The sequence below is a fragment of the Cherax quadricarinatus genome, chromosome 41, assembly GCF_038502225.1.
Source record: "Cherax quadricarinatus isolate ZL_2023a chromosome 41, ASM3850222v1, whole genome shotgun sequence".
NCBI classification, from domain to species: Eukaryota; Metazoa; Arthropoda; class Malacostraca; order Decapoda; family Parastacidae; genus Cherax; species Cherax quadricarinatus.
Window position 1 is genome coordinate 26,660,656 of NC_091332.1, and position 13,702 is coordinate 26,674,357.

General features: G+C 41.3%; 1 protein-coding gene across 6 annotated transcripts in view; it reads right to left on the reverse strand.

Moving 5' to 3' along the window:
• Positions 1 to 13,702, reverse strand: part of LOC128695927 (uncharacterized) — a 131,951-nt gene that overhangs the window by 35,977 nt on the left and 82,272 nt on the right. The gene's annotated exons all lie outside the window — the stretch shown is intronic.

Below are 13,702 nucleotides of genomic sequence, written 5' to 3' on the forward strand. Positions count from 1 at the left end.
GTATTATTGCCATTATTATTAGCAGTAGTAGTAGTATGACGATGATGATGATTATTATAATTGCAATCAAAACTAAACGCTAAAGCTGCAGGGTAGAATGTACTAAAGCTGTAATATGCCAGATCAGAGACCAGCGAGGGTGAGCAGAACACCGGAGGACAACTGTAAACAGAAGAGGTGGAGGACAACTGTAAACAGAGGAGGTGGAGGATAACTGTAAACAGAGGAGGTGGAGGACAACTGTAAACAGAAGAGGTGGAGGACAACTGTAAACAGAGGAGGTGGAGGACAACTGTAAACAGAGGAGGTGGAGGACAATTGTAAACAGAGGAGGTGGAGGACAACTGTAACCAGAGGAGGTGGAGGACAACTGTAAACAGAGGAGGTGGAGGACAACTGTAAACAGAAGAGGTGGAGGACAACTGTAAACAGAAGAGGTGGAGGACAACTGTAAACAGAGGAGGTGGAGGACAATTGTAAACAGAGGAGGTGGAGGACAACTGTAACCAGAGGAGGTGGAGGACAACTGTAAACAGAGGAGGTGGAGGACAATTGTAAACAGAGGAGGTGGAGGACAACTGTAAACAGAAGAGGTGGAGGACAACTGTAAACAGAAGAGGTGGAGGACAACTGTAAACAGAGGAGGTGGAGGACAACTGTAAACAGAGGAGGTGGAGGACAACTGTAACCAGAGGAGGTGGAGGACAACTGTAAACAGAGGAGGTGGAGGACAACTGTAAACAGAGGAGGTGGAGGACAACTGTAAACAGAGGAGGTGGAGGACAACTGTAAACAGAGGAGGTGAAGGACAACTGTAAACAGAGGAGGTGGAGGACAACTGTAAACAGAGGAGGAGGACAACTGTAAACAGAGGAGGTGGAGGACAACTGTAAACAGAGGAGGTGGAGGACAATTGTAAACAGAGGAGGTGGAGGACAACTGTAAACAGAGGAGGTGGAGGACAACTGTAAACAGAGGAGGTGGAGGACAACTGTAAACAGAGGAGGTGGAGAACAACTGTAAACAGAGGAGGTGGAGGACAACTGTAAACAGAGGAGGTGGAGGACAATTGTAAACAGAGGAGGTGGAGGACAACTGTAAACAGAGGAGGTGGAGGACAATTGTAAACAGAGGAGGTGGAGGACAACTGTAAACAGAGGAGGTGGAGGACAACTGTAAACAGAGGAGGTGGAGGACAACTGTAAACAGAGGAGGTGGAGGACAACTGTAAACAGAGGAGGTGGAGGACAATTATAAACAGAGGAGGTGGAGGACAACTGTAAACAGAGGAGGTGGAGGACAACTGTAAACAGAGGAGGTGGAGAACAACTGTAAACAGAGGAGGTGGAGGACAATTGTAAACAGAGGAGGTGGAGGACAATTGTAAACAGAGGAGGTGGAGGACAATTGTAAACAGAGGAGGTGGAGGACAACTGTAAACAGAGGAGGTGGAGAACAACTGTAAACAGAGGAGGTGGAGAACAACTGTAAACAGAGGAGGTGGAGGACAACTGTAAACAGAGGAGGAGTCCACACTGCCAACCCATCATATTAACCTCATATAAATCCATTTGTCTTTTCTCACAGACATCTTCAGCAATTTATGGGTGTAGTTAGATTAGGTTGTCCTCTTCCCATACAAAATGACTGGGTATACTATAGCACAACCGAAAAATTATAAATAAAACATAAAGGCGATAAAAGTAATATTGCACAACAGAGAGCGGAGAGCCACTGAGAGGTAGAAATAACTATGAGAATTGGACTGTTTAAGGACCCATCGTCAGTCCTTATTCGACTGTCATACAACAGTCACATGCTGTCTGTAATTCAGAGGATGTATAACATTGTATTTCTATGTTTTATCGTTGATATTGTATAAATAAAATTTATAAAACGTTTTTGTGTATTGATTCATCTCGTGTTTTGAATATGCTTAACTCCATACAGTTCCTTTATCTACCTTATATATGTAATTAATAGCGCTAAAAAGGTGGGACACAGGAGCTGTAACATGCTAGCTAAATGACACATAAGTGTTTAGCAGCTAAATGACACATAAGTGTTTAGCAGGTAAATGACACGTAAGTGTTTAGCAGCTAAATGACAAATAAGTGTTTAGCAGCTAAATGACACAAGTGTTTAGCAGCTAAATGACACATAAGTGTTCAGCAGCTAAATGACACATAAGTGTTCAGCAGCTAAATGACACATAAGTGTTTAGCAGCTAAATGACACATAAGTGTTCAGCAGCTAAATGACACATAAGTGTTTAGCAGCTAAATGACACATAAGTGTTCAGCAGCTAAATGACACACAAGTGGAAAATAAGTCACTTTGTCTGAAAAATCTGGGATATCCCGGGTTATATAAATATATTATAACATTAAAAACGAATGACCCGGGAGCTATAAGTTTATTTATGTTTGTTAAACTAAGCAGCCCAAGAGATATACCTCATAAGGGAACCGAGTACTGTAACACACCCTTAACTGAATACCAATTAAAGGCTAAATTTGCTCGTTTGGCTATGAAACTCTAAGGATGACGAACTTCACACTTCACTTACTCGACTTCGAAAAAAAAATAGGAGTTTCACAGATCAGGGAAAACTTGATCCGAGGAACTGGAGCCACCCCGAGGCGTTTGCAGAAGTTATACCACACCGCGAAAAAATTAATAAAAAACAAAAAAAATCTGGGGAGTGACCCCCGAAAAAGGAACGTGCTTAGCCTTTCTCTCTTTGTATCTATACACACACACACACACACACACACACACACACACACACACACACACACACACACACACACACACAGGGGTGTTAATGTTGCAGTTTAAGAACTGTAGTGTAAAGCACCCTTCTGGCAAGACAGTGATGGAGTGAATGATGGTGAAAGTTTTTTTCGGGCCACCCTGCCTTGGTGGGAATCGGCCAGTGTGCTAATATATATATATATATATATATATATATATGTATATATATATATATATATCTTTCTATATATATATATATATATATATATATATATATATATATATATATATGTATATATATATGTATATATATATATGTATATATATATATATGTATATATATGTATATATATATATATGTATATATATATATATATATATATATATATATATATATATATATATATATATATATATATATGTATATATATGTATATATATGTATATATATGTATATATATGTATATATATATATATATGTATATATATATATATATATAGATATCGTGCCGAATATGCAAAACTGGTCAATTAGTAAGAACTCATTTAAAATTAAGTCCTTTTTGAAATTTTCTCTTATACGTTTAAAGATATATTTTTTTCATTAATGTTAATGAAAAAATTTTTAATTTTGCACCAAAAGAATCTTAGAAAACTTACCTAACCTTACTATATCAAGATCAATTTATTTTAGCCTAACCCAAGTAAATATATTTTAAATACGTTTACAATAATTTAGTACAAAACAAACACAATCAAATATATTTTTTTCGTTAGGTTCAGAATGATTTTGGCGAAATTATTGCATACACAAATTTTCACTTGTCTTACATGGCAAGATGAGCGTTGCTATTTAAGCCAAGATCGCAAGTTCTGCCTATTCGGCACGACATATATATATATATATATATATATATATATATATATATATATATATATATATATATATATATATATATATATATATATATATATATAATTTATTATCACACTGGCCGATTCCTACCAAGGTAGGGTGGCCCGAAAAAGAAAAACTTTCACCATCATTCACTCCATCACTGTCTTGCCAGACGGGTGCTTTACACTACAGTTTTTAAACTGCAACATTAACATGCAACGTAAGTGTTGTTTCCAGTAGAGTACTGACGACTAGACAAGTCCTTCAAGATGCTGTTCACTTCAGTAAATTACTGGACAATACCTTGGAGTCCACCTTGCGCTAGACTTTGATCCAAGGCATCCTGCTCTTGCGAATTCCTTGCATTGTTAACATCTCTAGTAAGGCTGATGCATGCAGGAGATGAGATGAAAAGCTGTAAGTCTTCTCCCTGAAAGCTGGCTGCCTTGGATCAAAGTCTAGCGCAAGCTGGACTCCAAGATATTGTCCAGTGTGGGTAGATTGGTAAAGCACTGCGTACCTTGTTCCAAGGTTCGTAGGTTCGAGTCTCCTTCAGCCAGAGATCAGTGTTTGTGTATATTTCGCCTGCTCTTGCGAATTCCTTATGTATGTGTATATATATATATATATATATATATATATATATATATATATATATATATATATATATATATATATATATATATATATATATTACGCAATGCAACTCTAGAAGAGAGAGGCTGTGGGAATACCTGCAGCTTGTTTTTGGAGTTGCAAGAAGACTCTACATTTCATTTCTTCCATCGGAATGAAGAAAAGTGTCGTGTACGTGAAAATCAGTACCAGGTCATCTGTGGGCTGGAGGCGGCAATGAGGGGAGGGTAATAATGCGTTTGTTCCCAGCTTTGCTCACACTCCAACAGCACGTCAAGTATTAAAAACCATTTGTCTCCATTCACTCCTATCAAACACGCTCACGCATGCCTGCTGGAAGTCCAAGCCCCTCGCACACAAAACCTCCTTTACCCCCTCCCTCCAACCCTTCCTAGGCCGACCCCTACCCCGCCTTCCTTCCACTACAGACTGATACACTCTTGAAGTCATTCTGTTTCGCTCCATTCTCTCTACATGTCCGAACCACCTCAACAACCCTTCCTCAGCCCTCTGGACAACAGTTTTGGTAATCCCGCACCTCCTCCTAACTTCCAAACTACGAATTCTCTGCATTATATTCACACCACACATTGCCCTCAGACATGACATCTCCACTGCCTCCAGCCTTCTCCTCGCTGCAACATTCATCACCCACGCTTCACACCCATATAAGAGCGTTGGTAAAACTATACTCTCATACATTCCCCTCTTTGCCTCCAAGGACAAAGTTCTTTGTCTCCACAGACTCCTAAGTGCACCACTCACTCTTTTTCCCTCATCAATTCTATGATTCACCTCATCTTTCATAGACCCATCCGCTGACACGTCCACTCCCAAATATCTGAATACGTTCACCTCCTCCATACTCCCTCCCTCCAATCTGATATTCAATCTTTCATCACCTAATCTTTTTGTTATCCTCATAACCTTACTCTTTCCTGTATTCACCTTTAATTTTCTTCTTTTGCACACCCTACCAAATTCATCCACCAATCTCTGCAACTTCTCTTCAGAATCTCCCAAGAGCACAGTGTCATCAGCAAAGAGCAGCTGTGACAACTCCCACTTTGTGTGTGATTCTTTATCTTTTAACTCCACGCCTCTTGCCAAGACCCTCGCATTTACTTCTCTTACAACCTCATCTATAAATATATTAAACAACCACGGTGACATCACACATCCTTGTCTAAGGCCTACTTTTACTGGGAAAAAATTTCCCTCTTTCCTACATACTCTAACTTGAGCCTCACTATCCTCGTAAAAACTCTTCACTGCTTTCAGTAACCTACCTCCTACACCATACACTTGCAACATCTGCCACATTGCCCCCCTATCCACCCTGTCATACGCCTTTTCCAAATCCATAAATGCCACAAAGACCTCTTTAGCCTTATCTAAATACTGTTCACTTATATGTTTCACTGTAAACACCTGGTCCACACACCCCCTACCTTTCCTAAAGCCTCCTTGTTCATCTGCTATCCTATTCTCCGTCTTACTCTTAATTCTTTCAATTATAACTCTACCATACACTTTACCAGGTACACTCAACAGACTTATCCCCCTATAATTTTTGCACTCTCTTTTATCCCCTTTGCCTTTATACAAAGGAACTATGCATGCTCTCTGCCAATCCCTAGGTACCTTACCCTCTTCCATACATTTATTAAATAATTGCACCAACCACTCCAAAACTATATCCCCACCTGCTTTTAACATTTCTATCTTTATCTCATCAATCCCGGCTGCCTTACCCCCTTTCATTTTACCTACTGCCTCACGAACTTCCCCCACACTCACAACTGGCTCTTCCTCACTCCTACAAGATGTTATTCCTCCTTGCCCTATACACGAAATCACAGCTTCCCTATCTTCATCAACATTTAACAATTCCTCAAAATATTCCTTCCATCTTCCCAATACCTCTAACTCTCCATTTAATAACTCTCCTCTCCCATTTTTAACTGACAAATCCATTTGTTCTCTAGGCTTTCTTAACTTGTTAATCTCACTCCAAAACTTTTTCTTATTTTCAACAAAATTTGTTGATAACATCTCACCCACTCTCTCATTTGCTCTCTTTTTACATTGCTTCACCACTCTCTTAACTTCTCTCTTTTTCTCCATATACTCTTCCCTCCTTGCATCACTTCTACTTTGTAAAAACTTCTCATATGCTAACTTTTTCTCCCTTACTACTCTCTTTACATCATCATTCCACCAATCGCTCCTCTTCCCTCCTGCACCCACTTTCCTGTAACCACAAACTTCTGCTGAACACTCTAACACTACATTTTTAAACCTACCCCATACCTCTTCGACCCCATTGCCTATGCTCTCATTAGCCCATCTATCCTCCAATAGCTGTTTATATCTTACCCTAACTGCCTCCTCTTTTAGTTTATAAACCTTCACCTCTCTCTTCCCTGATGCTTCTATTCTCCTTGTATCCCATCTACCTTTTACTCTCAGTGTAGCTACAACTAGAAAGTGATCTGATATATCTGTGGCCCCTCTATAAACATGTACATCCTGAAGTCTACTCAACAGTCTTTTATCTACCAATACATAATCCAACAAACTACTGTCATTTCGCCCTACATCATATCGTGTATACTTATTTATCCTCTTTTTCTTAAAATATGTATTACCTATAACTAAACCCCTTTCTATACAAAGTTCAATCAAAGGGCTCCCATTATCATTTACACCTGGCACCCCAAACTTACCTACCACACCCTCTCTAAAAGTTTCTCCTACTTTAGCATTCAAGTCCCCTACCATATGTATATATATATATATATATATATATATATATATATATATATATATATATATATATATATATATATATATATATATATATATATTACGCAATGCAACTCTAGAAGAGAGAGGCTGTGGGAATACCTGCAGCTTGTTTTTGGAGTTGCAAGAAGACTCTACATTTCATTTCTTCCATCGGAATGAAGAAAAGTGTCGTGTACGTGAAAATCAGTACCAGGTCATCTGTGGGCTGGAGGCGGCAATGAGGGGAGGGTAATAATGCGTTTGTTTCCCCCCCCCCCCTTCCACAAACACGCACACATACACCGTGAAGACTAGTTTCGATAACAGTGTGTTTGTTCATCTTGTGTGTATAATGCGGAGTACATATCAGTGTTTTGTTTAGAAGAGAGTTGAGGCTATGTATAGTGTATAGCGTAGTGTCATGTATATTGATGTGTCGTGGAATGCAGTGAGTGGACAACTCTGCCAAGCCTGCCTCCCCAGGCCATCACCCCTCCTCCACTACTCCATCACTCTACCAACACTTCCCTCCGCAACCTCCTACAAAGACTCTCCACCACTCTCCACCTCCACCCACGAGTGCCAATTTCCCTCCAGCCCAAGCTTAACACACAGATTGAGGTACGGCAGATGATGCAGCTATCCAGCCACATAGCCAGGGAAACAGTACACCTAATAACGAAAGAAGAGGCACATATAAGGCGTGTGGAGCGCATCGAGCACTCAACAGGAATGGCCTTATACTTGCACACAATTGGTGTGTTGGATCACATATGGTCCCTGCAGAGAGCATCCCACAGCCTCCACAGACAGATGAAAATTCCAATGGTAACCTCCTCAGTTGCGGAGATCTTCTGATGCCATTCATATCCACTACTAGCAGTCCCCAATCTCACATTCCTACAGCGGCTCGCCCATATGCAGCAGGGAAGTTCACAGACCTTCTTAAGCAGGTGAATGGAGGTTCCACCAACTTAGAAACCCCAGGAATCATTAAGGCATGGCGCAACTTACTCCTGTTCGGCAACGTCTGTCTTGCAGTTCCTGCAAAACGCGGCAAATAGCTAACCACATCAGTCATGAAAGTAGTGCGCAACTACCCAAGAACAGATAACTGTGTCCTTCTGCCCCATCATCACAGAAATCAGAGGCAGATCCAAGAAAAATTCCACTAAAAACGAGAAAATTTGCGCACAAGTTAGCAAAAAAATCGAAGGTAACACAGTGGGAGCAATCAGAATAATGACAAGTGACGACACTGTAGCTCCCAAAGATGAGGCCACAGCCCTAGTACTAAGAGACAAGCACCAAACCAGGAACACCAGAGTCGTTAACAACAACCCTGAGGAAGATATCTTCACTGAACAATTAATTTTGCCAGAATCAGAAGTCTATAAAGTGATAGTGTTATTTCCAGCAGGATTTGCAGGAGGTTACACTGGAATTCGACCACAACTCATCAAAGAGATGGTAAATCCAGCATTCGGCACAGTTGCATCAATTCTTCTCTCTGAGTTAACAACCTTCGTCAACAACTGTCTGGCTGGGCGGATTCCAGAAGAAATTAAACCTTTCTTTTTTGGAGCCTCATTATGCGCTTTGAAGAAGGGTGGAGGAATCAGACCCATTGATGTTGCCAAAGCAACAGTAAGAAACATGCGCGTAGAAGCCGCCAGTTTACTCCAGCCAAACCAACTGGGCTTTGGGGTGTCTCAAGGCAATTAAGCGGCAGCTCATACAGCAAGGGCCTACTTGGGGTTACCAGAAGACAAGATTCATCCTGGACCTGGGTCCAAGAAATCATGTGGGCCAGGATGAATTACAAAAACTGGATATGCTGAATGTTGAAGAGTAAAACAACTGAAGTTAAATCAAGTTTATATAATTCCTCACAAACAGTGTCCAGAATGTCTTGCTGCCAATTTTGTCAAGGTTGGAACAAAAGCAATCATAGTATTAGGGGAAGAGAACACAACTTTGTAATACCCACAGTCAGTGGCCAGGCTTCAAACACCTTCTACTGTACAATTATTATTATGTTAATCAAGGGGAAGCGCTAAACCCGGAGGATTATACAGCGCCTGGGGGGGGGGGATGTGGAAGGCATTCAGGCTTAATTCGGGGAACTGGAGCACAGATCCAATTCCCTAAATCAAGAGCCCCTCACCAACATCAAGGAACCTTCCTTGAGGGGTTCTACTGTACAGCAATAAAGGAATGGAATAGATTGCCTGCACATGTCAAAGCCAGTCATAGCATGAACCAGTTCAGGAAGAGAGCCAAAAGACACCTAATGAATATAGCGACAGAAAGGGAGGAGAATTATTTTATATTTTTTTAGCTAACACCCATTTTAATGTAAATAACTCATTTTGCCTTATTCTTAGTATATCTCCTTTATAGTATAACAATAAGATATTATCTCATTCATAGTATTATAATAATAAGGTATTAAAAGGACCCCAATGGTATAAGTCATTTTGTCTGACATATGCTGCTATGTATGATAATCTGTGTAACTGTATAAACTTACTTACTTGCCGTTGTCAAACTAGACTTTAGAAACGCCTTTAATATGGTGAAAAGAGATGTGGTCTCGCCAGCTGTTCGAGATCGGTTCCCCAGTCTTTTTCCTTTCATTTCAGCTGGCTACAGCAAATCCTCAACTGTTTTGTTGGGTGAACATGAAATTCCCTCATCAGAGGGTGTTCATTAGGGTGATCCACTCGCTCCACTTCCAACCTACGCAGCGAGCTCAACATCTGGTACCTGGATGATGGCACTCTGGCACGTACTGAAGAGTCCCTGCTAGAGGACCTACAACTGGTGAAGACACAGGGAGAAGCCTTGGGACTCATCCTCAATCCCTCCAAGTGTGAAATCGTCACAAGGAACCAGGAAATAATCAGAGCTGTGCGAACAATTTTTCCTGAAGTCTCTACTACCACTCCATCCAACAGTACCCTCTTGGGAGCACCGCTGGGTCATCAGGCCATCTACACAGTCCTCAAGGACAAACTGAATGACCTGAAGAGAACGGAGGAGAGAATAAGTGATCTTGATGCTCATGATGCCCTGTATCTCCTCACAAGGTGTCTCACTCTGCCAAGACTCGCTTACTTCCTGAGGTGCACACCCTCTTTTGACAACCCAACACTCAACGAATATGACGCACACCTAAGATCAATCTTTAGGAAGGCACTGAATCTGTCACTGGAAGATGAGCAATGGGATCAGGCAACTTTACCAGTGCGACTGGGAGGTATAGGGGTGCGCAAGGCAACGCAGGTAGCATTACCTGCATTTCTGTCCTCGTGTTTGGCTTCCAGTGGACTAGTCAAGGAGATTGTCCCCGAACGCTTGAGAGGTGTAGTAGGAGCTCAAGACCCCCAGTTCATTGAAGCAGCCATACTGTGGGACACCTTTATAGACCACTCAAACAGACCAGTTCCTCCCAGAGCGCACAAACAGCCCCACTGGGATAAACCGATAATGAAAAATATTCCAACACAATGCTCACCAACGCTTCAAGAAAGGACAAAGCTCGTCTCCTAGCGGTGAAGGCACCACAGTCAGGAGATTTTTTTTAGCTGTTCCCAATTCCTTCCTGGGCACTCGACTCGACTCGATTGGTGTTGCTCTTCGTTTAGCCGCCCCCATACTCACCGAACATAGGTATATTTGCAGCAGGGCGTCAGCTGATCAATTCTGACTTCATGGTCTCGTGTGTCATACATCAGAAAGGAAATATGCTAGATGACATCATACAGAGAAGTCTTGTCACACCCCGTTACCCAGTTGAACAGGAACCCCAAGTGCAGAAATCTGACAGAAGTTGAAATCATCCTGATGGCGTCATTATGCTACCCTGGAAGGATGGTAAACAGACTGCCTGGGACTACACCTGTGCCGCAACTTTGGCGGACACCTACTTGCCAATCTCTGAAGCTGAAGGGGATGGAGCCACCAGCTACAGGGAGACCCAGAAGATCCGCATATACGAAGGCCTGCCCTCCTGCTATAACTTCATCACTGTAGGGTCAGAGACCCTTGGAGCATGGGGCAAGTGTGCTCTACAGTTCCTCAAAGAGCTGGGTGAAAAACTCGTCACAGAAATTAAGGATCACAGAGCAGCCAACTTCCTCTTTCGATCCAGAGGGGAAATGCCTGCAGCATTCTGGGCACACAGCCCACCGTCGGGGAATTGGACGAAATATTCAAGATGTAGGCTGTGAGATGTTATTTATTTTGTTCCATTCCTCATTGTATTTTTGGCAATGTATTTTGTCTTTAAATAAAGTTCACATAGAGTATAGAACATAGAGGGTGGTAGAAGACAATATTCAAACAGCTCCGGGAAGAACCTTGGGTTTTCCCTGAAGTAAGTTTATTCTTTTCTCTGAGGATGAGGGTCCCCAGTCCAGTTCCCTATATACACTCGGCACTCGAACTTAATTTGTTCCAGAAGGCTTTTCGAGTACCGATCTGTTCGTGTACCGAACGAATTTTTCCCATAAGGAATAATGTAAATTAGATTAATCAGTTTCAGACCCCCAAAAATACACTTACAGCGACTTTGCGGTATATTTCCGTACAGTATTTATGGCTCTATTCTCGTTTTCTTGGTCTCATTTGATATAATAAAAGATATATTACAGAAAAAGAGATGATTTTGAATGGTTTAGAGAGTAAAAGTACCTTGAAATTGAGCTCAAAGTAACGGAAACGTTCGATTTTTGTTAATGTTCAAGCGTAAACAAATCACGTCACGCGTCCAATACACGTCAACTGGTCGGTCTAAAATGCTTTCATAAATGCGCTGATAATTTTTATACCATTTTTTCAATAATTCAGTAGCCTGCATAACAGTAAATCTTCTATTGTATGTGTGAATAAAAAATCAAAATGGAAAGCAAGCGTAATATAAGAGGGGCCTGAAGTGGGAGGAATTATAGGAGAGAGGGAGGGAGGGGCCAGCAGAGGGAGCATTCAATATCTGATGAGTCGTCTTGATAGCCAGATACTAGCGGTGGCGCGAATACGATGTTGTGTAATTATGCTAATATTAGTAATAAAGGTTATCTATCACATTTATTCCAACTTGATATCAGAAACGCAATAGATAACCTAGAAACACAATACAGACGCTGAAATTAACAATAGGCATGTTCATATAGAGAGGCAGAGGCAGTGTTTTCATCAGGGCAAACACACACTAACCAATTTTCTTTTAGGTTGACTGTTATCACTAATCTTCTTAGGCCCAATGGTGACTTATATATACAAATAATATAAAAAAAATACTCAAAAATGCGATGAAACACGAAATAGTTTACAGTGAAGTTCAGCGAAATTTTGGCCTGAGCGACAACTGTGGGGAGACTGACACACATGTTGTGGCAAGTCGTGTTTGGTCGAACGCCGAGCAAACAGTCGACTACCGAGCAATTTTTTACTGAACAAAGCGTTCGAGTACCGAATTGTTCGAGTATGGAGCTGTTCAAGTACCTAGGTTCCACTATATATATTTTTTTATTAACACACTGGCCGATTCCCACCAAGGCAGGGTGGCCGGAAAAAGAAAAGCTTTCACCATCATTCACTCCATCACTGTCTTGCCAGAAGGGTGCTTTACACTACAGTTTTTAAACTGCAACATTAACACCCCTCCTTCAGAGTGCAGGCACTGTACTTCCCATCTCCAGGACTCAAGTCCGGCCTGTCGGTTTCCCTGAACCCCTTCATAAATGTTACTTTGCTCACACTCCATATATATATATATATATATATATATATATATATATATATATATATATATATATATATATATATATATATATACAGTGTGTGTGTGTGTGTGTGTGTGTGTGTACTCACCTAATTGTGGTTGCAGGGGGTCGAGACTCAGCTCCTGGCTCCGCCTCTTCACCGACCGCTACTAGGTCCTCTCTCCCCTGCTCCATGAGCTTTATCATACCTCGTCTTAGAACTATGTATAGTTCCTGCCTCCACTACATCGCTTGCCAGAATATTCCACTTCCTAACTACTCTATGACTGAAGAAATACTTCCTAACATCCCTTTGACTCATCTGAGTCTTCAGCTTCCAATTGTAAACCCTTGTTTCTGTGTTCCATCTCTGGAACATCCTCTGTCCACCTTGTCTATTCCACGCAGTATTTTGTATGTCGTTATCATGTCTCCCCTGATCCTTCTGTCCTCCAGTGTTGTCAGACCGATTTCCCTTAACCTTTCTTCATAGGACATTCCCCTTAGCTCTGGAACTAGCCTTGTTGCAAACCTTTGCACTTTCTCTAATTTCTTGACGTGTTTGACCAGGTGTGGGTTCCAAACTGCTACTGCGTACTCCAGTGTGTGTGTGTGTGTGTGTGTGTGTGTGTGTGTGTGTGTGTGTGTGTGTGTGTGTGTGTGTGTGTGTGTGTGTGTGTGTGTGTGTGGGTGTGTGTGTGTGTGTGTGTGTGTGCATTAGACCAGTCCAAAAATACATGTTAATTTTAAAACTTCAAAGGAAGTGCGCTCCACAATGTAATTTTTATTCCACTCTATGAGCCTGTACTGTTTACCTGGAGTTTACCTGGAGAGAGTTTCGGGGGTCAACGCC